At 42.2% G+C, this 25,798-nt stretch overlaps 1 protein-coding gene across 1 annotated transcript in view; it reads right to left on the bottom strand.

The window, feature by feature from the left end:
* Positions 1 to 25,798, bottom strand: part of LOC145398722 (putative neural-cadherin 2) — a 428,971-nt gene that overhangs the window by 402,215 nt on the left and 958 nt on the right. The window lies entirely within an intron of this gene.

The raw sequence follows: 25,798 nt of genomic DNA, 5'->3' as shown, positions 1-25,798 counted from the left end.
CTGGTTGCGCAGACTTTCTCCTCCAATTCCACCTTAGTCGATTCCGGTGCTGTTCCTCCATCACTTCCTCCCTCTGACTTCCTCATGACTGACATTAAAATTTCTTCAGCTGATGTATTTTCTGCCATCACTGGCCTCAATACTAACAAGGCATACGGGCCTGATAGAGTCCCTCCTGTTGTCCTCAGGAACTGTGCTTCTGTGCTTACACCCTGCCTAGGTAAACTCTTTCACCTTTGTCTCTCAGCTTGTACCTTTCCTTCTTGCTGGAAGTTTGCTCTCATTCAGCCAGTCCCAAAGAAAGGTGACCATTCCCAACCCTCTAACTGTCGTCCCATTGCTTTAACAAACTGTGTCTCAAAAGTTTTCGAGTTGATTCTTAACAGAAAAATTTTAAAGCATCTTTCCTATCACAATCTTCTTTCTGATCGTCAGTATGGGTTCCGTCAGGGACGCTCCACTGGCGATCTTCTCACCTACCTTTCAGACTCCTGGTCATCCTCCTTTTGGGTGTTTGGCGAAAGCTTTGCCATTGCACTTCACATCTCAAAGGCTTTCGATCGAGTCTAGCATAAATCTTTGATTTCCGAACTGCCCTCTTACGGTTTCTATCCTTCTATCTGTGCCTTCATCTCTAGCTTCCTTTCTGGTCGTTCTATAGCTGCTGTTGTAGACGGCCATCGTTCTTCTCCTAGATCTATCAACAGTGGCGTTCCTCAGGGATCTGTCTTATCACCAACTCTCTTCCTGATTTTCATCAATGATCTTCTAAGCTGTACATCTAATCCTATCCACTCATACGCTGATGATTCCATCCTTCACCTTTCCATTTGGTTTCCGCAACGTGCATCTCAGCAGTTACTTCAGCAAACAGGGGATGAGGCTATGACACACCTAATGTCTAACTTGGCAGGTATCTCTGACTGAGGTAAAAATAATCTTGTTGTTTTTAATGCATCAAAGCCTCAGTTTTTACACCAATCTACCCGTCAAAATCCTCCATAGGAGTACCCACTAATGTTTAATAATATCCAACTCAATCCTGCATCATCCTTGAACATGCTTGAGGTTTCATTCACAGGGGACTTATCTAGGAAAGATCATATGACATCTCTTGTAAAATCTGCTTCCAGGAGATTGGGTGTGCTAAGCCGACTCCGTGCCTTCATTACCCCTGCACAGTGTTGACTTTATACACGGGTTTTGTTCGCCCATGCTTAGAGTACAAATCTCATGTGTGGGGAGGCTCCCCACATACAGCCCTTCTCCATAGAGTGGAGTCAAAGGCTTTTCGTCTCATTAACTCTCCTCTTATTGGCTCCCTTCAACCTCTGTCTCTTCGCCGCACTGTTGCATGTTTATCTCTTTTCTATCGCTACTTCAATGGTCACTGCTCCTCTGAACTGCCTGCTTGCATCACTCCACCTCTACGACGGGTGCTAAGCACCCGTCTAGCAACAAACTCTCATCCCTTTTCTGTCCGACTCACTAATGCAAGAGTTAACCATTACTCCCAGTCCTTCATTTATGCACCAGGTCAGCTCTGGAATTGTCTCCCTCTGTCTGTATTTTCTGCTTCCTACGATCTCCAGTCTTTCAATCGCAGTGTGTCCAGGTATCTCGAAATTAATAGATCTTGAATTTGGCTCTCTTTTGTATTTTTTTTTTTTTCTTGGAAGGAACGTTCGTGCGGGCTCAGCCTTTGGTTCCTTCTTTCTTGCATAAAAAAAACATAGAGTCTCCTCGTTAGTCTGTCTCTCTCCACCCTCTCCACATGACCAAACCACCTCAATATGTTTCTCCTAACGCTTCCTATCACCTCCACATCCACACCACAAGGCTTCTTTACATCCTCATTTGTCAGTCTGTCTCTTCATGTGACTCCACAGGCTCCTCAGATAACTCATTTCCACAGCTCTCACTCTTGACTTGTGTCCCTCCAACAACGTCCAAGCTTCACGCCCATACGTTAGAGTTGGTATCACAATACTGTCATGTAATAACTTTTTCACTTCCATGCTCACTTCCCTGTTTCTTATCACTGCTTTCAAGGAACCAGCAACCTTTACTGTGTAATTATAATGTGAGAGGAAGGAATTTAGGTGTAGCTGTCTAAAGCGAGAAGGGAGAAAGGAAAAAAAGAAGGAAGTAGGGAAGGAAGGATCAGGTAATTAAAGTGAGATAAGAAGAGGGGAAAGAGGGAAGGAAGAATGGATGAGGAAGGGAGAAAGAAGGAAGGATGGAGCGACGAGAGGAATAGAAGAAGGAGAACTTGTATAATAAACTGAAGAAGCCAAGATGGAAACAATACGGAAACGTGTATTGTAGGTGTATCACAAAAATGGCACGAGACAGGAATCTAGCAGTGATAAGAGGCTGTATAAAGCACCAGCCAAGACAACATAAAACAAGAAGAAGCTCTCAACACCAGCACCGTACAACCGGTCTAAATGCCCGTCCGCACAAACAAAGGGCATCTCTGGCTTTGGAAGGAGGCATAAGTGGACACTAATCCTGTAGACTTGATGATCTGAATCCTCTTCCCCGCCTCCGATCTACTGTTTATAGAGCAATTTATTCCCATGCTTTGAAACTGATATGCGTGTTGAGGTGGCTATTGATCGTGGAGACTAATGGCTGAACCTTCAACCCTACCCTGTTCCGATGACATCTGAATCTTTGCTCTCAAAATCAAATTACTTCATCTTTACCTCGCCCTTAACCCATTCGCCAAGGTTTGGGTCATATTGGATCAGAGTGGTTTAAGATGACTTAATCCTGTGACTGCGGCATTTTGCTTTTATTATTATTATTGTTATTATTATTATTATTATTATTATTATTATTATTATTATTATTATTTTATTATTATTATTATTATTATTATTATTATTATTATTATTTAACAGTTTCATTCATAGCTAACGCTGAACCTTTCCACCAAGCCTGATCCAATTCGAATCTGAGTTAAAGGGCTGACCTTTGACCTTGCCCTGTGATCTTTGCCTTTGACCAACTGCTCTCAACATTGAATCACTTTATCCTTTCCTGTTCCTCAACCCTCCCACTAAGTTTGGTCAAAATCGGATGAAAACTGAGCTGACATTGTTCTTGACCTATGGCCTGTTGTGGTAAAAAAAATTAATCACATGTTCCTCCAATGACCCCAGTCATTATGCCAAATTAGAATCAATCCAACCAATAAATTGTCCATAACTTGCTAACACACAGATGGACAGAAAGAAACACAAATCAAGAAAATGCACTTTATTGTTGAGGTGTGATCTTCAGCAAGGCAGATAGTATATGCCACGGTGCTTGTCACAGTTCATGGTATACGCTTTAACCATGATAATACTCGTATACCGCTTTCCAGAAACAAAAACACGAAGTGTACTTCTGATTGCATTCTTATTTATTATTCATGACTGTATACCTACGGATGCTTGTAGCACTTATTGAAGGAGGACAAAGCAGTAGGAGACCAGGATAAAAAAGAAAGAAAGAAAAAAGACTTATGAGTTCATATGCTGACGCCTTGTAGTGACAGTGGGTCGCATGCTAGTTGCCATAGGAGACTTGGTAATATTCCTTCTTTAGCTATTCACTTTGATGTGTCACCTTAATTACTCGCACGTTATTAATATCTCTTTAACACTGGCATCATGTGCATCAGTAACGCGCAGGAGGATCTTAGGGCGTATAAGGCAGAATGTATGGTTGAGGAAGAAGTGTGTTGTTTTGGTTGTTGCTCGTGTGATGGCTGGTGGGGAGAGTTACTTACCCACGAGGGACTGAAGGTTCTTGCAAAACTGTGATCTAACTTGAGACAATTGATCTTCATTCGAGTCTGAAACGTCTGGATTTCATCATTCGCGACAGGGAGCTGCATCGCCAATTTTTATAAGTGTCTCTTGACTGATGTTATGTGGTGGATAATTTTATGTTTCTTGTGAGCAACGTGTCTACATTTCTCTCGGATGGCAGTAAGTTAAGAAGAAGAGCAGAAATGATGTGTATAAAGGAGAAGATGGAAGATGTGTGACTGGGCTGGTACGGACATGTGGTGAGAGTGAACTAAGAAAAACCAGTCAAGATGGCAGGGAGGGAGCAAGTGAGGGGAGTGAGGGCTGGAGGGAGACAGAAAATCAGATGGTGACATACTATGAAGCGAGACATGGAGAACTGGGTACAATGCAGGAGGACATGAAAAGTGGAAGATTGTGGAGATGAACTAAAAAGGCCCACCCCAACTGGAAATAAGGCAGAATACAAAATATTACCTCGTGTTGCGTTGTTCCTAATACTCCAAAGTGTTGCGTTACCAGCGGGAAGACAAACTCCCCACAACCCAGGTACAAATACTATTACCAGCTCTAACCTGATTTTCTTCTGAAGGGACACCAACATTTGTACACATTCCCAGACAACCTCGTTAGCTTCATTAAGGTTCTTGGCACGTTTTAGATGTGTCTTGTACTGTGGGTCTAAAACTCTTGGAACGTAACCTCAGGATCTGTGTGCAGTCCACGGCATTATAGGTAAAATTTAACTTTGTCTTCATCGCCCTGGGAATAAGGAACACAAGTTTAACGTCCTCAGTACTACGAAGTATTATTATTACTTTTGTATTATCACCAAATAGTTTTATTCACATTACGAAGGACATTTCAAAGTGGACAGGTTAGACAGAGTCTTCGCTGATACCTTCACGATTAAAAGTCCATCTTATGTTGAATACGGTTGTCTTGCAGTGATCAGATAATGAAAAAAAAAAAGTCACGGAGTAAGGGATTGCATGGAAATGGTGTGTGTGTGTGTGTGTGTGTGTGTGTGTGTGTGTGTGTGTGTGTGTGTGTGTGTGTGTGTGTGTGTGTGTGTGTGTGTGTGTGTGTGTGTGTGTGTGTGTGTGTGTGTGTGTGTGTGTGTGTGTGTGTGTGTGTGTGTGTGTGTGTGTGTGTGTGTGTGTGTGTGTGTGTGTGTGTGTGTGTGTGTGTGTGTGTGTGTGTGTGTGTGTGTGTTTAGTGCTAGTATGTCCAGTGTGCTTGCCTGTCTGCATGCCTGCCAGCCAGCCTGCCTGGTGTGGTGTGGTGTGGTGTGTGGGGAAGGGAGGGATCACTGGATAATCTCCCCAGCCTGGACCCTCAATTCTAGTCAGGCGGCGAGGATTTAAGTGAAGGATGGAGGGGGTTGGGAGAAGGTGGGGTGGTGGGGGGGAGTGGGGGACACCTTGGCATCAGCTTCAGGGACCCATAAGACTGCGCGCTTCACGGAGATAATAATGTGACAAGTGGCAGTACTGAACACGTGTATATAATGTATCGGGTAATGCTGCCTTCTTAAAAGTAGTTAAAAAATGCCACAGAATCAATTAAATGGTAGACATCCATATTTGAAAGTACAGAACGTGCCGGAGCAAGCAAGCTAGCTAATGGTGTCAATTTTAGCTTTTCAAAGATGTGGGTAGATCTTCTATAGCTTCGGTAATTTCTGACCTAACCCTGATTTGGCGCTCAATTTGGTACCTCCCATTCCCAATGCTCTATTGTTTCAGTGTTTAATCTCTTGTTTCTGCATTTTTTCCTCCCTATGTGTTAATAGTAAATTTAGAATTAAATTTTTGTATTATTATTTTTTTGGAAGCTTGCTGTTAAATGCACATTGGCTATAATAAAAAACGACTTTTAGTCATTATAATCGTTATCGCAATTACAGATACAGTATAGGTGAAATACTTGAGTCGAATGGGGCAACACGAATCCCTGAAGTCAGAGGTCCGAGTGCTCGAAAATGTTTTAGGCTATCAACTCGCGTCCTGCAGCTCGAATGCTGGTGTTGGTATGAAAAGAAACATCCCCGGTTGTCAAAATGCGTTTGGTGCATAACACGCTTGTGTACGCCTTTGCGTTTTGGAGAAAAAAGAGTGATAAACAGAATTGCTATTTCTTTTTACATGGCTTTAGAGCTCTTATCAAGGTTAGCGAGGATTTGTTAGTAGCCTTGCACGTAAACAGCGAAGGTCTTTTAGTCCGTATGCTTGAAGCTGGGCTATGCGAGCGTGTTGACATACAAGACGATATAACTTATGTACGGGACAACAATTTGAACTTGCGCCATCGCTTCATAGTAACTTCCTGCGATCACTAGTAAAGTACAAAACAGTACAAAGTGCATTAGAAAAACTATTTGCGAAATAACCAATGGAAATATTACGGCAAAAAATAAACTGTAACGAAACTATCGCAAGTAAGCATAATAGATGATAACACAACACTAAGTAAATATTAGAACGCTACAACGCACACAGGTCAAACTTTAACCTTACACCGTGACCTTGACCTTGACTGGTTGCTTTCAAAATGGACATCCTTCATCCTTGACCTACCCTATTACCTTCCACCAAGTTTGGTATAAATCTGATAGAAACTGTTTAAGTTGAGCCAGCCATGTGACCATGATCTTTGACCTCTTCCCCTCAAAAGAATTAGGTCAGCTCCTTGGCTAATCCTCAGTCCTTAAGTCTGGTTGAAACTGTATGAAGGCTGTTCGAGAGTGACAGTTTATTACAATTCAGTCTCCTTCCCCTACATACCACTTGGCCCTTTAAATCTTACTTCTAAATTCACTTGGTTAAGGACAGACGAGAACAGTGGGATTAGTTTTTAACAGCACTTCAATCCTAGGACATCTATATAATGTTATTTTTGCTACTTTTACGGTTTTTTATGCAGTTTAAGTGAATTGTTCAGAGCTGAGTGGTTAGACAAAGCCTTCATTAACTCATATACTACTAGTAGAAATAATATCGTCTGATAGTAATAGGAATAAAGAGAAAAATAAAGACGATACTGTACTGTAGCTTTAAGTCGATTTCGTAATTACTGTATGGCTAATTATACTTAAGAGGGAATTAATAGCGTAAGTGATGAGTTCAGAGATTACCTACTTTACGTTTAAGTAAGGCCTGTTTATGAGAGAGAGAGAGAGAGAGAGAGAGAGAGAGAGAGAGAGAGAGAGAGAGAGAGAGAGAGAGAGAGAGAGAGAGAGAGAGAGAGAGAGAGAGAGAGAGAGAGAGAGTCTTTGAAGTCACCATGTCCTTGGGTTCAGTGTCTTTCAACCTACCACAATTTTCTAAAGTTAAATGTTTTTCAGGATTATTTTTCTACTTATCGCCCGACTAGCGAGGCGACAATGTAACCACCTGCATCTGTGTGTCTCTGTGTGTGTCTGTTTGTTGCCATAATATCTCAAAATCATGTGGGCAAACTGAATCCAAACTTCGTGGGCAGCATCCCGGGATATGAGGCTTGAGCTGATTAGATTTTGGCGAGATAAATTGCAACCATTTTATTTCCCGTCCCCGCCCCGGAGGGGCTAGGGGACGGGTATTGTTTTCAAGAGGTTTGTCTGTTTGTCTGTCTGTTAACAACTTTATGCGAAAACTACCGACACGATTTTGACCAAAATTACAGAGATGATAGGCTATGACCTTCTGATCACCTGATTAAATTTTGGGCAAAAATGGGCCAAGACCGAGGCTGTAGGGCCAAAAAAGAAAAAAAGTAAAAAAAGTAAAAAAAATCGTTTTTTCGCCTTAAATCCTTTCAATTTCGTCGTATCGACGTGAAACCAAAACTTAAAGGTGCATCTTTCAAATCTGAGTCCTATAACATGCCTCACTACATCAGGGGAGTGACCTCCCAGTTAGCGGTACGGGGTCAGTGTTAGATGGGTCGGGCCGAAAATTTTAAATGGACATATATCGTTACTTTTCATCCGATTTACACCATAGTTGATATGTGACATCTTTGACTAGGTATCCTGTTGTGTTAAGACGTCAGCACTAAAATGACTGCCGGGGACGGGTTTGCTGTTCCTTGGCACGGCTTGTTGTTTTAGCAAAGATTACTGGTCAAGTTTTTTAGTGATGGCGGGCGGTACAAGTAAGCGAAACGTGGATATGTAACACCGTAGAGTTTGATAAAAAAATTATCAGTACCAATATCGTTATTATCGCCCGCTTAACGAGGAGATAATGTAATCACCTGCATCTGTTTGTGTGTCTGTGTGTGTCTGTGTATGTGCCTGTCTGTTACCAAAATATCTCTGATCCATGTGGACAAATTGTATCAAAACTTTGTGTGCAATATCTCGGGATATGTGGCTTGAACTTATTAGATTTCCCCGAAGTAAGCTGCAAATATATCATTTTAGTGAAGATATGATTTTTTTTTTTTTTTTTTTTTAATGTTGGCGGGCGATACGTATTCGTGGGCTAATGCTTGGGCTGTCCTTTACATGTTACCTTTTCCCCTTCCTCCTCTCCCACACAAATACAAACACACGAACACACACAATCACAAATAAACACACACACTCTCTCTCTCTCTCTCTCTCTCTCTCTCTCTCTCTCTCTCTCGCTTTCCTTCTTTCTCATACCTCACAAGCTAAGCCTCTCTCTCTTATATCAACAAGCTAAGCCCTCATCGCCTCTCTCTTACTCCATGATTCATTTATCACAAACTAAGCCTCTCTCTCTCTCTCTCTCTCTCTCTCTCTCTCTCTCTCTCTCTCTCTCTCGCTTTCCTTCTTTCTCATACCTCACAAGCTAAGCCTCTCTCTCTTATATCAACAAGCTAAGCCCTCATCGCCTCTCTCTTACTCCATGATTCATTTATCACAAACTAAGTCTCTCTCTCTCTCTCTCTCTCTCTCTCTCTCTCTCTCTGTTCATTCAGCCTGCTCATTCCCTCTTCTCTCGCTAGTATTCCTAGATTTTCATAGGGCTTTTGATAAGGTGCCTCATAACGAAACTAGAGCTGAAAGTTAGCGCATTTAGGTATTTATAAATCATCATCATCATCATCATCATCATCATCATCATCGTTGCCCGATTTCCCACCATCGCATGAGATGGGAGGGATTCAGAAGCAGGAACAAAGTGTATTTATATCCAAGAGTATACAAGAGGTCACGGACAGGCCACACTAGCTCCAAGAGGTGATCATAGGGTTAATTATGAGAGGAAAATCGATAAGGGCTCAACTCTCAAATGTTATGAGTTATATGTACTGATAACATGGGCGAAAATAGTCTCCCTTATAATTTACCCATAAGGTCATCAGTAACAGTAGATTTATAAACGTTGAATATTGGAGCCACGTTGATATGCTGTAGTAGAGTCACTTGATTAGGCTAGTAGTGAGCCAAGTCCCGGGGCACCGTGTGTGTTTTAGCGGCCGGCTTGCACACGCCTGGGATGGGTGGGAAACTCTACCATACACACTGGAGCTGCAATTTACGGGTCCTGAAGAGAAAGTGATCCATACAGCTGAACAACACTGTCTTTCACTGGACGACACAAAAGTAACAGGACTATCAACAGAGTGTCCAGGAAAATGAGACAAATATCCATTCACCGTCACTGAAGCCTTTTGTAAGTCTTGGCTTCGCCTCACAGACCAAACGATGTGCTCCATAATGCTTGTGGGATATTGATCATTCCGTCAACCGCCAAGCAAGAAAAAAAAATAATGTGAGATCTTTTGTTAGGTTCAGATCCATTTAAACTACATCCATTCATTTCCATCATTCGTTATTTTACGTCCTTGTCGTTCACATCCCTTTTATCGACATATTCATTTACTATTATGGATCTCTCATATTTTTAAATTTCCTTTCCTCCTTATACCTCAGGCTCACTCATACCCTTTAACCTTTAACTCTGTTCCCACCCAGTTTCTCAGTGTGACCATACACCTAAGGACAAACATTAGCTTTTGACTACTTGACTTTCCTTCTTCACATCTTTCACAAATCCCTTCTTATCCTGTCCATCTTAAGTAACTCGTGTGCATATTATCCACTTAGATATTGGTAAATTTCTGGAATTACACCCAACTAACGGACACGGAATTAATATGCTCATTACTCAAGCACTTCTAAACATTTCTTCTTCTGTAAGCAACCGAAGCAAATGCCATGTTACATACTTAGATATAAAGAGATGTGGGGGGGGGGGAGATTCACCAGCTTCTATCTCCGTCATTATCGCATCGGCGTGAAAATGAACTAACCTACTGTAACCTGACCAAAATCAATAAATAAGTAAATTAATGCAATAAAAATAACTTCACCCAGCGTAACGCAATTTTAACGTAGCTGCGATAGAGGACGGAGCCACAGTCCTCCCGTCCTTATTTATTGAGTACTAAAAAGTGCATATGAGGCGGGATTTATATTATATAAACTAAACTAGAAATCCTTCAGAGAGAGCATACCACCGCCAATAAAACTGCACTATCCGGATCCAGATCAGCCCAAAAATTTAGTCAGTTCGTTCTTTGCCCATGGCCCAACCTTCCACAAAATTTCACTGAAATTCATTGAAAACTTTTGGAGATATTGTGTGGACAAACAGACAGACAGACAAATAGGTGAATTCATAACCTCCTCCAAATTCGTTGGCGGAGGTAATGATAAACATATTGATTTCAGACTGCATTAGTTAGGTATAATTCCAAAATAATACCTAAATATGAAATACATATAACGACCCACTTCAGAGTCACAATATACCTTATCATGACAATAACCAGAGTCAGACAGAAAAGCCATATTGACCCACTCTATAAACCCACAATCAAACGAGGTATTTTCGAGCAATTTTTGCTTCTCGAAATGCTGTTTTATTTCATATTCAAACATGGAAAGTTCTTGGAGCAATTCTTTTGGAAGGATTTGCAGACGGTCGTGTCCGTTTAAACACGAACAGACCTCCGGCAATACTTGAAGTAAAATGCATGATATGTTATATTTACTTAGACTATAATGCTCATTTTTATACTTCATCATTATATGGTGTATTACAATTTTTACTGATAAATGATTCCATCAATTTATTAGCACACGGGTAGTATACGTAGCATGTTGGTCTGGCTAGCCTTTATTTACATGCTATTCCGACGCACGCCAGCACTCAAGGAAGGTCCACTGTCACAGACTTCCTCGCGTTGGTAGTCTTGCAATTAATAGGAGAAACCAGGCTCAAGGCATGGAAATACAGCAGTTTGCCAAGTTGTATTTACTGCCCCATGGTTTGGGTCCTCTGGTTTATAATAAATTTCACTGCTCCTCCCAACAATCCACCTGCGAGTCAACATACTTTTCTATCAGCATTCAGCTTTTCTTCCATAATCATGAGCACAATCAGACTAGCAGCCGCCTCGTAGGCGTTTATAGACAATGTTTTTATACCTGTACTTACACATGTATCAGCAAAGCTTAATAGAGAAGATCATCCGTCTTTCACGCACATGGCAACACTCACTTGTTATTGTTTTTTCTTGTTTTTTTTCTGTGATAGAATGGCTCGTGTGATCACCTTTTAAACAGTTTCATTGCTTTTGTTACTGTCTTTCCGATTGCTATTGCTCGAAATGTCCCCTTGTGAGAACCGCATATGGTGTGGTTCAAGTGCTCGAATGGGCTCCTGATACTGCGAGCTCCTGGCCTTTGATTCCTTTTTCCTGATATAAAAAATAAAATAGCTCACACTGAGGTACTGCGTGACAATCTCCCTCATCCCAAGCCTGTCCACCGATTCCACCAAACCACCACCAATGCACCCACAACCATCCTCGCAAGCACAATAAACCCTAGACTACCATCCCAACTATTCAAACATTACAGTGTGTGGAGTAATAGCATGGCAGGGACCTTATTATTAAACAGATGTGATGAAAGTATATATGTACTGTATTAACGTTGAATCAATAAATAAAAGAACCTTAAGGCCGGTTTGCATTTGTATATTTTAGTAACAATTTAGCCTTTACTCTCTCTCTCTCTCTCTCTCTCTCTCTCTCTCTCTCTCTCCCCACGTCGTCAGGGAGTGGACATAACTTCAGATTTGAAGGTCCAGGAGGAATGTTTGTTGGCTCTCAAGGGGGGTTAGGTCTCTCTCTCTCTCTCTCTCTCTCTCTCTCACACACACACACACACACACACACACACATACACACACACACAATATTTCCTCCTACATTCAGCTTTTGCCTTATTGCGACAGATTTTCCCTTCAAAGGTATGAAACACATGGAATGGGGTTGATGTGGCAGCCAAATTCACGCCACACTTTCATCAAAACAGGGTGGATGTGTGTACGGTCGTTGCCATAAACGTTCCTCAGTAAAGAAGGACATAGTCAGAAAACAACAACTTAGAGCTTCGTGAATATTTACATGATTAAAATGCGTTGTGTGTGTGTGTGTGTGTGTGTGTGTGTGTGTGTGTGTGTGTGTGTGTGTGTGTGTGTGTGTGTGTGTTAGATAGAGAGAGAGAGAGAGAGAGAGAGAGAGAGAGAGAGAGAGAGAGAGAGACTTAACTGTAAGAACAGCTTCCAAACATTTTCTGTTGCAGTTGTGTGGAATACACGTTGTGGTTGTGGCGTGTGGCTTGAAGTTTCTGTTTCGAGTTTGCTCCTGTGGGTCAGTGTATCGACAGGGTAGTTTTAGCGATCAATTAACAAAAATGTAGACACATAAGCAGAGGTACAGTGCGAATATCGAACCTTGAAATGAGGTATTACAATCTCTCTCTCTATCTATCAATCTATTGCCAGACGCCTTAATCCCGTAAGTGGTGGAGGTATTACTGTCCTCTTGAAATTTTGTCTGACTTCGAGTGGAGCTTGCACATGTCTGCATACGTGAATATTAACATAGTCTTGAACTTCTTTCCATTTATTACGCTGTCATTAAAAAAAAAAGACGATTGCATTATGTAAGTAAGGGCTCTATTTGGCACTGCTGTTGTACATATACTTCATTAATATACGATACCATACTTATAATGAGAGTATGAAATTAATACACTGGGTTGGTGTCGGTGGGCATGTATCATTCACCCATCAACCATTCATCACCAAAATCATCGCCTCCACATTTTAAAATTTCCAAACAGGGTGACGCTACTGTAATTATCCGGGCTAAATTATTCGTACCTTACATTATGCCTTTTATAAAACCAGAATGTGATAATAATGACTCAGTATTTATATTTCTTAAAGATAGAGAAATTGCATGTAATGAAGTAGCCCAACAATCTTAAATTTCAGCTAATGTACAATGGGAAGTGCTTTGGAATTGGAAAACACAGCAAAAGGCAGACATGAAGAACGAGTCTGTGAAAATTAGAAAAGAGGATATTCTTCCACTTTCTGACATCCACAATCTATTGACTAAAAGCTACATAACATTTCGGTCCAAAGGATACAAAACTTAGGACCGAAGAATAAAAAGGTTAGAACCAAAAAACGCTCCTTCTCGGACAAGGTTAGCGTACCACTTAATTAGTAAAGATTGGCAGCAACGTCCCCCGTTTTTTTTTTAATAGAGTACCAATGAAATATGGAAAGAAGTGGGAAAGAATGGCAGTATTTACGCCCTGAGGAATGGCTATGCACCTGTATTTCGTTTTAAATGCACCAAATCAAAATATGTAAGTTTTTGAGAGACGGAGGATTGAAAGCGGATTTGAGTGAATTTTCCCCCAAATTCTGAGAGTGTCTGCTGAAAGACCAGTCAGTACCTCACATAACAAATGCTTAAAAACATGGGGGTCTGGTGTTGGATTATTAGATATTGGCTTTTTTATTTTACTAAATGTAAAATGAAGTCTGCTAGCCAACCGAAAATGAAACTGTGTTGGCTGTAATAGTCTGGAGGAAAATCACCAGATCCAGAGAAAAGACTCAGGATTTATTCAGTTTCGCCTGAGACCACGAAACGCTGAATACGTCCTGGGTTCCTTCTCCGCATTTGGTGCTTTTCCTCATTTGATGATCAACGCTGAGAGTCCACGCTACTTCACTGCAAAGGATTTTTCTACTTTTTATTAATGGACTCCTTGAGACACTTTAGTTAATTCAAATCCTGGGACAAAGCCTGATGGCAGACTATTGCTTAAGGGTGGAGGAATATTTTGTTTAGTAAATATAGGCACATCAGTAAAGCCAAGGCTATTACTGAAACCATAGAAATAAGAAATTATGATGAATAGAGTAAATAAAGGGCATAGCCGGGACTTAAATTATGGCGGTCCCAGAGGGTGGCAAAGCCTGACCATGAGGAGTCCTTAGGAGAACTCCTTAGATGGGTTGCGGGTTTTCCTCGAGGGTGGCCAAGCATATTTCAGGGTTGGTCACTGACAAAATGGCCAACTCTTGGCTACGCCGCCTTTGTCACGAATTCGCGCGAGCATATTTATAAATTCGTGACATAGTACCTAAGTGGGAAAACCATGAACTATACTGGAATTCCCACTGGACATCACTCAGTTCAACCGTCCTCGTATTTACTCCGATCGGATGGTTTTAAGAACATTTTTCACTGTTTCACAAGTGATCATTCTTATGCACGACGTTAGTGCCTTCACTGAGTGATTTATTGTGAGTGAATATAGCTCACTTTCTCTCCGTTAACCGTTGAAGCTAGGCCACGCCCTACTTCCGGCAAATACGGCCAGACCCTGCCTTTTTCATAGTTTGAAGTTAGTCATGTTTGGATCGTCGCGAGAGTAGGGTCGTTTGTGCCCAGTGTAATGCAGCACCACCGTTGTACAGCGAGTTCCTGAAATCTCCACCTAGACGGTGAATTGGCGAAGAGGGTTTAGCGAATTGCAGCATCTGATATCCTGCACAAGTGCCCAGTTCATTTCGCTCAGCTCCCCTCCACTGACCAGTATTTCTTTTCGTTTTTTCTAGGTTTAAATGTTTAGCTTTTGAATGAGCGAGTGAGTGTATTCTCCTTGTTATTTTGAATTCATTTTTGAGACATGTAACGTAAATTTATTTCATTGTAATTAATAAATTTATGGTTCTTTTTTCTTTGAGCTTAATGTAGTTAAACTCGTGTTTTATTTCTCCACTTTAAGCTTATTTTAGTTGCCACTCCTAGTTTGCACAAACGCTTTACATTATTCATTACTGGTACTTAGGTCAGTTCTTTTGTATCAAGCTTAAATCCGTTGTGCCAGCCAGGAGTTAATGCACCGGCAAGAATCTGTTTATCATTAATAGCATTAGTTACTGATTGTCAGGGGTGGAGTCACTTTCTCAAGAGGCTAACAGTACTAACAAACAGCATGCGTGACTAATTAGTTTTTGCTGTGTACTGTTGAGAAAGTTTATAAATTCTCATCCTTAGAGAATCGGCGAAGTAAGCCTGTGTAAAGTAAAACTTACTGCTTGATTTTCACAGGTCAATTCCTTGTCTCTATTTTCAAGCATTTTTAAGCATTATTTTTGGTATATAAATTCACTTCCCCCAGTGACATGCGACCTCATTCCAGGATATTAACTCCTAGCTCTAAAGTTATTAACGAGGTAATACTCACTCACTCTCACTTAGGTATTTATCATTAAAGTCTATAGGCACTATCTTACTGGTGGTTATTGATTTATTTCTATTACTTTTACGTAACAGTTTCCCAGTCAGTTGCTTCCTTTTTAAATTTTCTTTCTTTACCAGTTTAATTAGATAAAACTGGTCACCACCAACCTGTGCCTATATTCTTTACTTTTGATTATTGGCATTTCTCTGCAAAATAGCAGTCAGTACTGAGTCTTTAGCCCACTCAGCCTTAGTTGAGTTAGCATCATGACTACTAATATCTATGTACAGGAAGCCAAAGATATGGGGCTTAGCGACCCCGAACAAATAAAGGACTATGTCCTCTCTCGGTTTAGTTACAAGCAGCATCGTGAGAATGATGCTCGTGAAGAGCGTAGAATTCAACGCGAATATGAGCGAGAACAACGCGAACATGAGCGAGAACAGCGCGAGGAACGCGAGAGAGAACGTCAACACGAGCAAAAACAACGTGAATACGAGTTAGAACAACGCGAAAGAGAACGTGAATACGAGCGAGAGCAACGCGAACACGAGCGAGGGCAACGCGAACACGAGCGAGAACAACGAGAGAGAGAACGAGAATACGAACGTGGCCGAGCGTGAGGCACGTGAGAAACATGAACTTGAGATGCTGAAGCTCAAGCGAAACTCCTTGGCTTCAGACACATCTGGTGCAGCTAACCCAAGCCCCACGAGCGCTCTCCCTGCACATGTTCTGGGGGACCCCACGCATCAAGCTTCCTTCATACAAGGAAGGCGAGCGACTCGAGCCATTCATAGCTCGTTTCGAAGACATGGCTCAGCTGTACCATCTGGATGAGGCAGCTAAGCGGCTCCAGTTTCTTAGCTTGTTTGAGGGCCCTGCCCTCGATATTCTCCACAGAAATCGTGGAGACAATCTCACATATGAGATGATGAAGGCCGCACTCGTTAAAGCGTACGGTCTCACAGTTGACGACGCCAAGAGGCAGTTTATGAGGGCACGTTTACAAGAAAAAGAGACTGCCGTTCAGTCGGCTTACTGCTTACTTAGATGAGTCGATGGAGAAAGATGAAACTCCTTCCACTCGTGAGGGGATAATTATTGACCTTATGCTGCACACGCAGCTAGAAAAGTCGTGGCCTGCTGAGCTTATGGCTCAGCTTCAGATCTGCCATGTAAGAGATGCCAGCCAAATGGTGGAGAAGGCTGATGGATTCTTCAATGAGTACGGGTATCAAACTCGTAAGCAATACACCTGGAACAGGAAAGCTGACAAATCTGGGAAACCATCTCAGACTGAACCCCAGCAACAAGGCCTTTCTCAGAATAATGGCCAAGGTCCAAACAAACCGCAGAAGAAGGACCAGGGGCAAAACACTCAGAAACCTGAGTGGAAGCGGTACAACAAGTACCCTAACCAGCAGCAGTATCAGCCACGGAATCAAAGGTCAGGACTATCCTTTTCTGCAACAGTTCCAGTGTATCGGAGGCAGGAGGCGAATGCAGCCTTCATTCCTCAACAGCAGCTCTGTGGTGTCGTCCCTAGCAGTACGGGTACTTCCCCACAGTTCACTAGTCCCCTAGCCTTGGAGGAATTTCGTTACATACAGGGGAGGGGGTGAGTATAACAGGATCAATGAAGTGCATGTTGACACGACATTGCTGTGTGTGCGTGTGTGTGTGTGTGCTTTAAGCAAACCGCATACAAAATGATCGGTCACTTTCGGATTGGCGTTCTTACCCAGGGATACGCTGTTATGTTTGGTTTGTGTAATGTGTCCAGATAAAAGAATTTAATGTCGCCAAAGCTAAGTTCAAAGAATGCTAAGTAAAGGACCAAAGGATGCCAAGTTAAGGGCCACACACACACACACCTTTGTCTTGAAGGCTGCCAGAAACAAGAGACGTCGCTATCTTAGACAGATTAGATTTTTAAATTTCATATGTGCAGTGTGCCCAGATAATCTTGTCTAATGTTGGCAAAGTTAGAACCAATGGATGCCAAGATTAGACCCAAAGGATGCCATGGTTAGATCTGGGGATTGTAGCTTTTTCACTTTTTTTGTTTGTTTGGTCTAGTTAGCTTTGGTTTATGTTAGTTCCGTAAACACACCATCTCAAATTTCCATTACATCCGCGCTTGCGAAGTGAGAGCGGATGTTACGATTAGACTGGAGAGAGAGAGAGAGAGAGAGAGAGAGAGAGAGTGTGTGTGTGTGTGTGTGTAAACAAAACTCGATTAGTTTTCATCCGATTTTAACCAAACGTGATGGAAGGGTTGAGAGGCCGCCGCTGAGGAAACTGTTTTTGAGATTCTCAGTTCACAAGTCTAGATCAAAAGCTGATCTAGCAAAGAAGAGTGGATGGCTGACCTATCAAAACCAACTTCAACAGTTTTCATCCAGTTTTGACTAAACTTAGAGGAAGGGTTCAGGGTCAGGCGTGAATGAAAGGTTGCACTTTTGAGGATAATCACACCTCAAGGTCAAAGTTCAAAGTGTGTGTGGGCGTTAATAAAAGAGTTTTAGCAGTTTTAATCCAATTATAACCGGACTGGTTGAAAGAACTGAAGGACAGGTAAGGAGTACACTCCCTGTTGTTGTTGTTTTTTTTAACAATAGATTAAAGGTCAAGGTGACAGGACGACGTCAACTTAAAATTTATATCCGATTCAGACTAACTCTGAAAAGGTTAGCAATTAGGCAAGAATAAATGCATCCAATTTTGAGAACAATCAGCCACAGGTCAGTGTCACAGGGAAAGGATAAAAGTCTAAATTGCACGGCAAGGTCATCTCAGATACTTTTGATCTGATCTGAGCCAAATTTAGTATGAACAAAATTACTAAAATAGTTTTGACCTGACCTGGACGATAATTCGTTGAAGACTTGAGGACCACCTGTGAGGTTGATCTATTTTTAAATGATGTCAAATGTCAAAGTCGCATGGTAAGGTCCACTTCATTCTCCGATTAATATATATTTTTTTTTATAGGGCTGAAGATAAGGGAGGAATAAAATGATTTTAGGAATAATCAGTCAGAGAGAAATGTTAAATGCCACTGAGTAAAATCAACTAAAAAAAAAATTGATGTAATTTGAACTAATGTTGGTAGAAGGGATAAGGGTTAGGCAGGAATGAAGTTACTCAGGTTTGGGAGTAAACAGTCAGAGGTCACGGTCACAGGGTGAAGCCAAAATTCAGCATTTACACCAGTTGGTGGGTTTGGGTGTCGCATTCTCTAAGCGATTTTTCTTCCTTAAGTAATGTTGCATGATATATATTTTTTTCTTGCAGGGATGGTCAGAGACTGGGCTCGGATCATTAGTCTGCTGCGCGCGCGCGCACACACACACACACACACACACACACACACACACACACACACACACACACCTTTGTCTTACCTCAGTATCACTAATGAACCATCCATCTCACTTTGTACTTGCTTAGCTGACATCTTAAGTTGTGTTTTTGTCGTCCAAGCTGGAGCTTGGGATTCGAAGCGCGTCTTGGGGCGCTTGGTTTCTGTCCGCAAAAACAGCCCAGGATACGTAGAACTGAAAAGTTACCTGCCAATAGCAAAGTAAACAGAGGGGTTCGCCGAAGAAGATCTTCTGACGAATATGAAACTTACAGTACATGTAGCCGTTATTGGTGCTGAACTGGCTCTATATGTCGTTAATATTAGCCAGTTGCACCTTAATTTTATGTACATAGTGCTAATTTCAGGATATTTAACATTTAAGTGTCCTTGCTGGCCAGTCTCACTCTCCCCAAGCTACACCAAGACTGCTCCCGACCACGCTTGGGAGAGATACGAAGACGGTCTTGGTTTCGATGACAAACGTTTGGTCCGCCTTCGTATCACTTTGGCCGACAAAAACGGGGCAGCTTTGTTTCACCGAAGAAAGTCTCGAATCCGATCCGTCAGCTTGGACGACAAAAACGCGGCTTTGAAATCTACAGTCTTTAATAGTTTTCTTTCGTCACATTATACTATATATATATATATATATATATATATATATATATATATATATATATATATGTGTGTGTGTGTGTGTGTGTGTGTGTGCATAAGTATGTGAGTATGTGTTTGTAGGTGTTCATGTGTGTGTGTGTGTGTATGTGTGTGTGTGTGTGTGTGTGTGTGTGTGTGTGTGTGTGTGTGTGTGTGTGTGTGTGTGTGTGTGTGTGTGTGTGTGTGTGTGTGTGTGTGTGTGTGTGTGTGTGTGTGCATAAGTATGTGTGTATCTGTTTGTAGGTGTACTTGTGTGTGTGTGTGTGTGTGTGTGTGTGTGTGTGTGTGTGTGTGTGTGTGTGTGTGTGTGTGTGGATGTATCTGTTGCCAAAGTTTCTCGTCTTCAAATTTGATTTGTATTTAGCTTATACCTTAAACAACAACATATTTTGGAGGGCGATTAACATTCGGACTCCGAATGCTTTTTTTTTTTTTTTTTTTTTTAATGCAAGGAAAAAGGACCCAAAGGCCAGGGTCCCGCAAACCGTTCCTTGCAAGGGAAAAACAAAAACAATAGAAAAGAGAGCCAAATTCAAAATCCATTCATTTCGAGATGCCTGGACACACTGCGTTTGAAAGACTGGAGATCATAGGAAGTAGGAAACAATGACAGAGGGAGACAGTTCCAGAGTTGATCTGTTGCATAAATGAATGACTGGGAGTAACGGTTAAATCTTGCATTAGAGAGGTGAACAGAAAAGAGATAAGAGTTTGTTGCTAGACAGGTGTTACGCACCCATCGTAGGGGTGGAGGGATGCAAGAAGACAGTTCAGAGGAGAAGTGACCATTGAAGTAGCGACAGAAAAGAGATAAAGATGCAACAGTGTGGCGAAGAGATAGAGATTGAAGTGAGCCAGTAAGAGGAGGAGAGTTAATGAGACGAAAAGCCTATGACTCCACCCTATTGAGAAAAGCTGTATGTGGGGAGCCTCCCCACACATGAGAGTTGTACTCTACACAGGGGCGAATAAGACCAGTGTATAAAGTCAACAACTGTGCATGGGTAAAGAAGGTACGGAGTCGGCTTAGCACACCCAATCTCTTGGAAGCAGATTTTACAAGAGATGTAATATGATCTTTCCAAGATTAGTCCCGAGTGAATGAAATGCCAAGGATGTTCAAGGATGATGTAGGACTGAGCTGGATATTATTAAACATTAGTGGGTACTCCTGTGGAAGATTTTGTCGGGTTGATAGGGTAAAAACTGAGTCTTCAATGCATTAAAAACAAGATTATTTTTACGCCAGGCAGAGACACGAGCGAAGTCCGACATTAGGTGTGCCATAGCCTCAACCCTTGCTTGTTGAAGGAACCGCTGAGATGGACGTTGTGGGAACCAAATGGAAAGATGAAGAGTGGAATCATCAGCGTACGAGTGGATAGGATTAGATGTACAGCTTAGAAGGACATTGATGAATAAAAGGAAGAGAGTCGGTGATAGGACAGACCCCTGAGGAACATCACTGTTGACAGATCTAGGAGAAGAACGATGGGCGTCTACAACAGCTGCTATAGAACGACCAGAAAGGAAGCTAGAGATGAAGGCACAGATAGAGGGACAGAAACCGTAAGAGGACAGTTTGGAAATTAAAGATTTATGCCAGACTCAATCGAAAGCCTTCGAGATGTCAAGTGCAGTGGCAAAGCTTTCGCCTCCCGAAAGGAGGATGACCAGGAGTCTGAAAGGTAGGTGAGAAGATCGCCAGTGGAGCGTCCCTGACGGAACCCATACTGACAATCAGAAAGGTTGTGATAGGAAAAATGCTTTAAAATTTTTCTGTTTAGAATAGACTCAAGAACTTTTGAGACATAGGATATTAAAGCGATTGGGCGATAGTTAGAAGGTTGGGAATGGTCTCCCTTCTTTGGGACTGGCTGAATGAGAGCAAACTTCCAGCAAGAAGGAAAGGTACAAGTTGATGGACAAAGGCGAAAGAGTTTACCTAGGCAGGGTGTAAGCACAGAAGCACAGATCTTGAGGACAACATGAGGGACCCCATTAGGCCTATATGCTTTGTTAGTATTGAGGCCAATAATGGCACAAAATGCATCAGCTGAAGAAATATTAATGTCAGGCATGAGGAAGTCAGCAGGGGGAGGTGTTGGAGGAACTGCACCAGAATCGTCTAAGGTGGAACTGGAGGAGAAAGTGTGAGTGAAGATATCTGCTTTATCAGTGAAGAAATGACTACAGAACCATCAAAGTAGAAAAGAGAAGGAAAGGATGATGAGGTAAAGTTGTTAGGAAAGTTTTTGTCTATGTGCCACAAGGAGTGGGAAGAATTCGAGTTGGAGAATTGAAAGCATTTAGTACGGATTAAACAGACTTAGCATGGTCCCGGGCAGAAACATAGAAAATATGTGATTCGGGGGTGGGTTGGTTCTAGTACCTTTTACAGGCCCTTGCCTTGTTGTGGACAGCATTAGAACAAGCGTGATTAAACCAAGGCTCCCTTGGATTGGTAAAAGGATATGAGGAGGGAATGTATGCTTCCATGCCCGTGAGAATAACCTCCATCATGTGCATGGCACACTCAGATGGCTCCCTGCCATGGAAGCAATAATCATTCCAGAGATAATCAAAGAAGTACTGCCTGAGAGCCTCCCAATCCACAGCTCCAAAGTGCCTCATCAGTCAGTGGGACACACTGCGACACTCCCCAACACCCCATACACAAGGCACCGTACAACAAATACAAGAACTCAACGCTCAAATAAACAATAAAATATCCGAACAGCAAACACTAAACTGGAATAATTATCTCCAAACACTTGACCACAAAACAAACACCAGTAAACTCTACAAAACACTAAACAGCATTACACTCATCAACAGCAACACTATACACTCACATGCTGCCATCACAACAACAGACCCCATACCATCAAACAAACAACAAGCAAACACTCTCATCAATCACTTTTCCCAAGTCAGCCATCTAAACCCCCATCGCGAAGACCGCTGTATCATCCGACGTAAGAGACAGTTCCCCACAGACCTAGACTACGCACCTTTCACATACAACCAGACGAAGCACATCATTAGCAACCTTAAGCACTCATCTGCCTGTGGACCAGACAACATAAGCAACATTCACCTTAAACACCTTGGACAACAAGGCATACAAGCATTCACCATCAAATCAAACTACAGCTACTCACACAACATAATACCCAACACCTGGAAACATGGCACTATCATCACTATCCCTAAACCTAACAAAGACCCCACTTTACCTTTTTCACACCGCCCCATCACACTCCTCTGCACCCCCTCTAAAGTCACTGAACAACTGGTACTACATCTAGTCACACCTCACATTCCCCTAGCCCAATCCCAACATGGCTTTAGGCCACTACACTCCACAAACACTTCTTACAGACCTTACACAGGGAGTTTTTGATGGCATGTATTCAGCTAGACCACAACACAGAAAACTCCTAGTCACACTGGACATCAGCAAAGCCTTTGATGCCATCTTCCGCCACAACATCACAAAATACTCATCACAAATATGCACAATAACACAAAAAGATGGCTGGCAAACTACTTAGCAGGCAGATGTGCTCACGTAACATTTGCCGGTCAGTCTTCTAACATTAGAAACTTCACAAATGGCGTCCCCGAAGGATCTGTTTTGTGTCCTACACTCTTTAACCTATACATGCACGACGTACCCACACCCCACACACCACAGATACACATAGCTTCCTATGCAGATGAAATAACTCTTACATGTACACACCAAAACGCAAACAGAGCTGCACACATCCTCCAACCTTACCTAAACACACTACACGAATGGTTCACCACAAACAGGCTCAAAATAGCCCCAGCCAAATCTACAGTGAACCTTCTCACAAACTGGACAGCAGAACACAGTCACATCCCACACCTCACCATAAACAACACTCCCCTACCACACACACACACACTCCCAAAAGCCTTGGTGTAACATACAATACATCAATGTCATTTAAACAACACATCACAAACATTAAAAATAAAATAACACCAAGACTCAATGCCTTAAGGTCACTCGCCCATACAACATTCGGACACAACAAAGAAACCACCACCACAGTATACAAACAATACATACGTTCAGTGATGAATTATGCAAGCCCTGCCTGGGCTTCTAACCTCACCAAAAAAAATCTACAACACTCTACAGACCATACAGAACAAGGCCCTAAAAATAATCACAGGCTGCACAGATACTACACCCACAGACCACCTACATCAAGAAAACAAAGTCCCCTAGGTCAAGGATCACCTAGACATGAGAGGCACCCAGATTCTTGCTGCAGCCTCCATAAACCCACAACATCCACTACATTACATGGCAGCACATTCACCCACACCAAGGAACATCAAAACAACACCCAGCACACGATATCATACACAAAGACTGTCATCTGTCCCCCCTCACGCACCTCAGACCATCTTCCAGAAGCATATCCACACTCAGATCACTTGCCGCTCCATTCAGTCACTTAAAGACAACACACAGCTGCATGCACGGCCTTCTGACATCCACCCCTCTGAATCCTATCTCCCTCGTGAGGACAGGGTCCACCTGGCCAGGCTGAGATGTGGGCACCATCCAGCCCTCTTAAGTTACCAGAAGAGGATGGATGACTCCGTCGCTGATGCCTGTCCAGGATGTAACACAGCACCCGGTACTATTAAGCACATCATGGAAGACTGCATAGCACTACGCCAACAACACAACGTAAACTCCTTGAGAGCTCTGTGGGAAAGCCCGGTCTCGGCCATGGCCTTCCTAAGGGACTCGGGGCTGTTCGGCCAGACTGCCTAGAGAACAACTACTACTACTACTATGTTTCTTTGGGGTCCACAGGCCTTACCGGAGCAATAGGACAGGTTAAGGTAATAAGGTTGTGTTTGGAGGAGCCCAGTGGAGAAGAAAGATTAACAGGTTAAGCAGAAGGATTAGTTGTATGGAATATCAAGTATGATGAAGCTCTCTCGAAGGCGGTCAGGGATACGGGTAGGGTGCTGTACAAGCTGCTCTGGGTCATTAAGAATAGAAAAGATGTAGGCTTGTTCACCAGGTGGATCAGTGAAGGGAGGAGAGAGCCAAAGGTGGTGGTGACCATTAAAATCTCCTACAATGGAGATTTCGGAGAAAGGAGAAATGGATAGAATGTGTTCCATCGTAGAAGTAAGATAGTCGAAGAATTTTTGATAGTCTGTAGAATTAGGAGAGAAGTAAACAGCGCAGATACATTTAGTCAGGGAATGACAGGAAAACCGAAGCCAGAGAGTAGAGAATTCAGAAGAATCAAGTTCAGGAACACGAAAGCAAGATAAGTCGTTGCGTACATATACACAACAGCCACCTTTGGCTTTGATGTGAGTATCGAGAAAGTGGGAGGATACAGAAAAGGGTTTGTTTCAATTAATATGGGATGGCTTTTCGTGAAACGCGTTGACTGAATTCCATTGACGCGTCATTATTGTAAGTGTGTGTGTGTGTGTGTGTGTGTGTGTGTGTGTGTGTGTGTGTGTGTGTGCGTGCGCGCGCGTGCGTGCCCGCGCGCGCTCGCGCCACAGGTTCATAAATGCTACAAATATGTCTCTCTCACATGCTTTCACTTTATGTACATTACGCCATTTATTCACTCAGAAAGGAATTCTGTTCACCACCCACTATTCATAAAGCATTGTCTTATTTCCTTCATCACTTTGTTCCGAACGCTTTTTCAACACGTATATACACAAAGACATTGGCTAAACCGGTATACGAGTGTACAAGCATACAATAATGCCAGCTTTCATACAACACCGAGGAGTCTTGTTCCATGATAATTTCAACTGTCTTATCAGAGTAACTTTCTTATATATGTGTTGGACAAAAGTCTAATTATAATCTGATTGCATATACTGTGCAATATTGCGAGCAGACTGAGAGTGCTAGACAGACTCATAAAATTCCCCAGACAAGCTTGAGGCATATTGGGAAAACTATGCGGATGAATCTCACTGAAATAAGACCTTAAATTGACAGGCATTTTCTCTATTGGAAATTTGAGCTCACGGTATCATCCAATGAATTTCCAGCTCTTCTCGCTTGGCTCTTTATTGCGCTCGAAACTTTATTATGATATTTTTACTCCCCGGAAAAGTTTTGAGAAACGTGTTGGAAAGTGTGAAAGCATAGTTGAGGAGGAAAGTTCGCCTAGTATTTTACCTCTTCTGCTTGTCCCTTTGCTCTACTGGCTAATATTCCAAAGTTGAGAGAGGTCTGGTATATTTCTCCGCCTATAGATCAGGGTTTCTCATCACTTTTTCCACCAAGTACCCTCTGAGTTATCTGACCATCTATCTGTGTCTTCATTAATCTGACAC

Source organism: Coenobita brevimanus, chromosome 46 (assembly GCF_032717465.1).
Source record: "Coenobita brevimanus isolate Jiangsu-jjx chromosome 46, ASM3271746v2, whole genome shotgun sequence".
Lineage (NCBI taxonomy): Eukaryota > Metazoa > Arthropoda > Malacostraca > Decapoda > Coenobitidae > Coenobita > Coenobita brevimanus.
The sequence above is the reverse complement of the archived record's forward strand: the minus strand, read 5'-3'. Positions and strand labels throughout refer to the sequence as shown.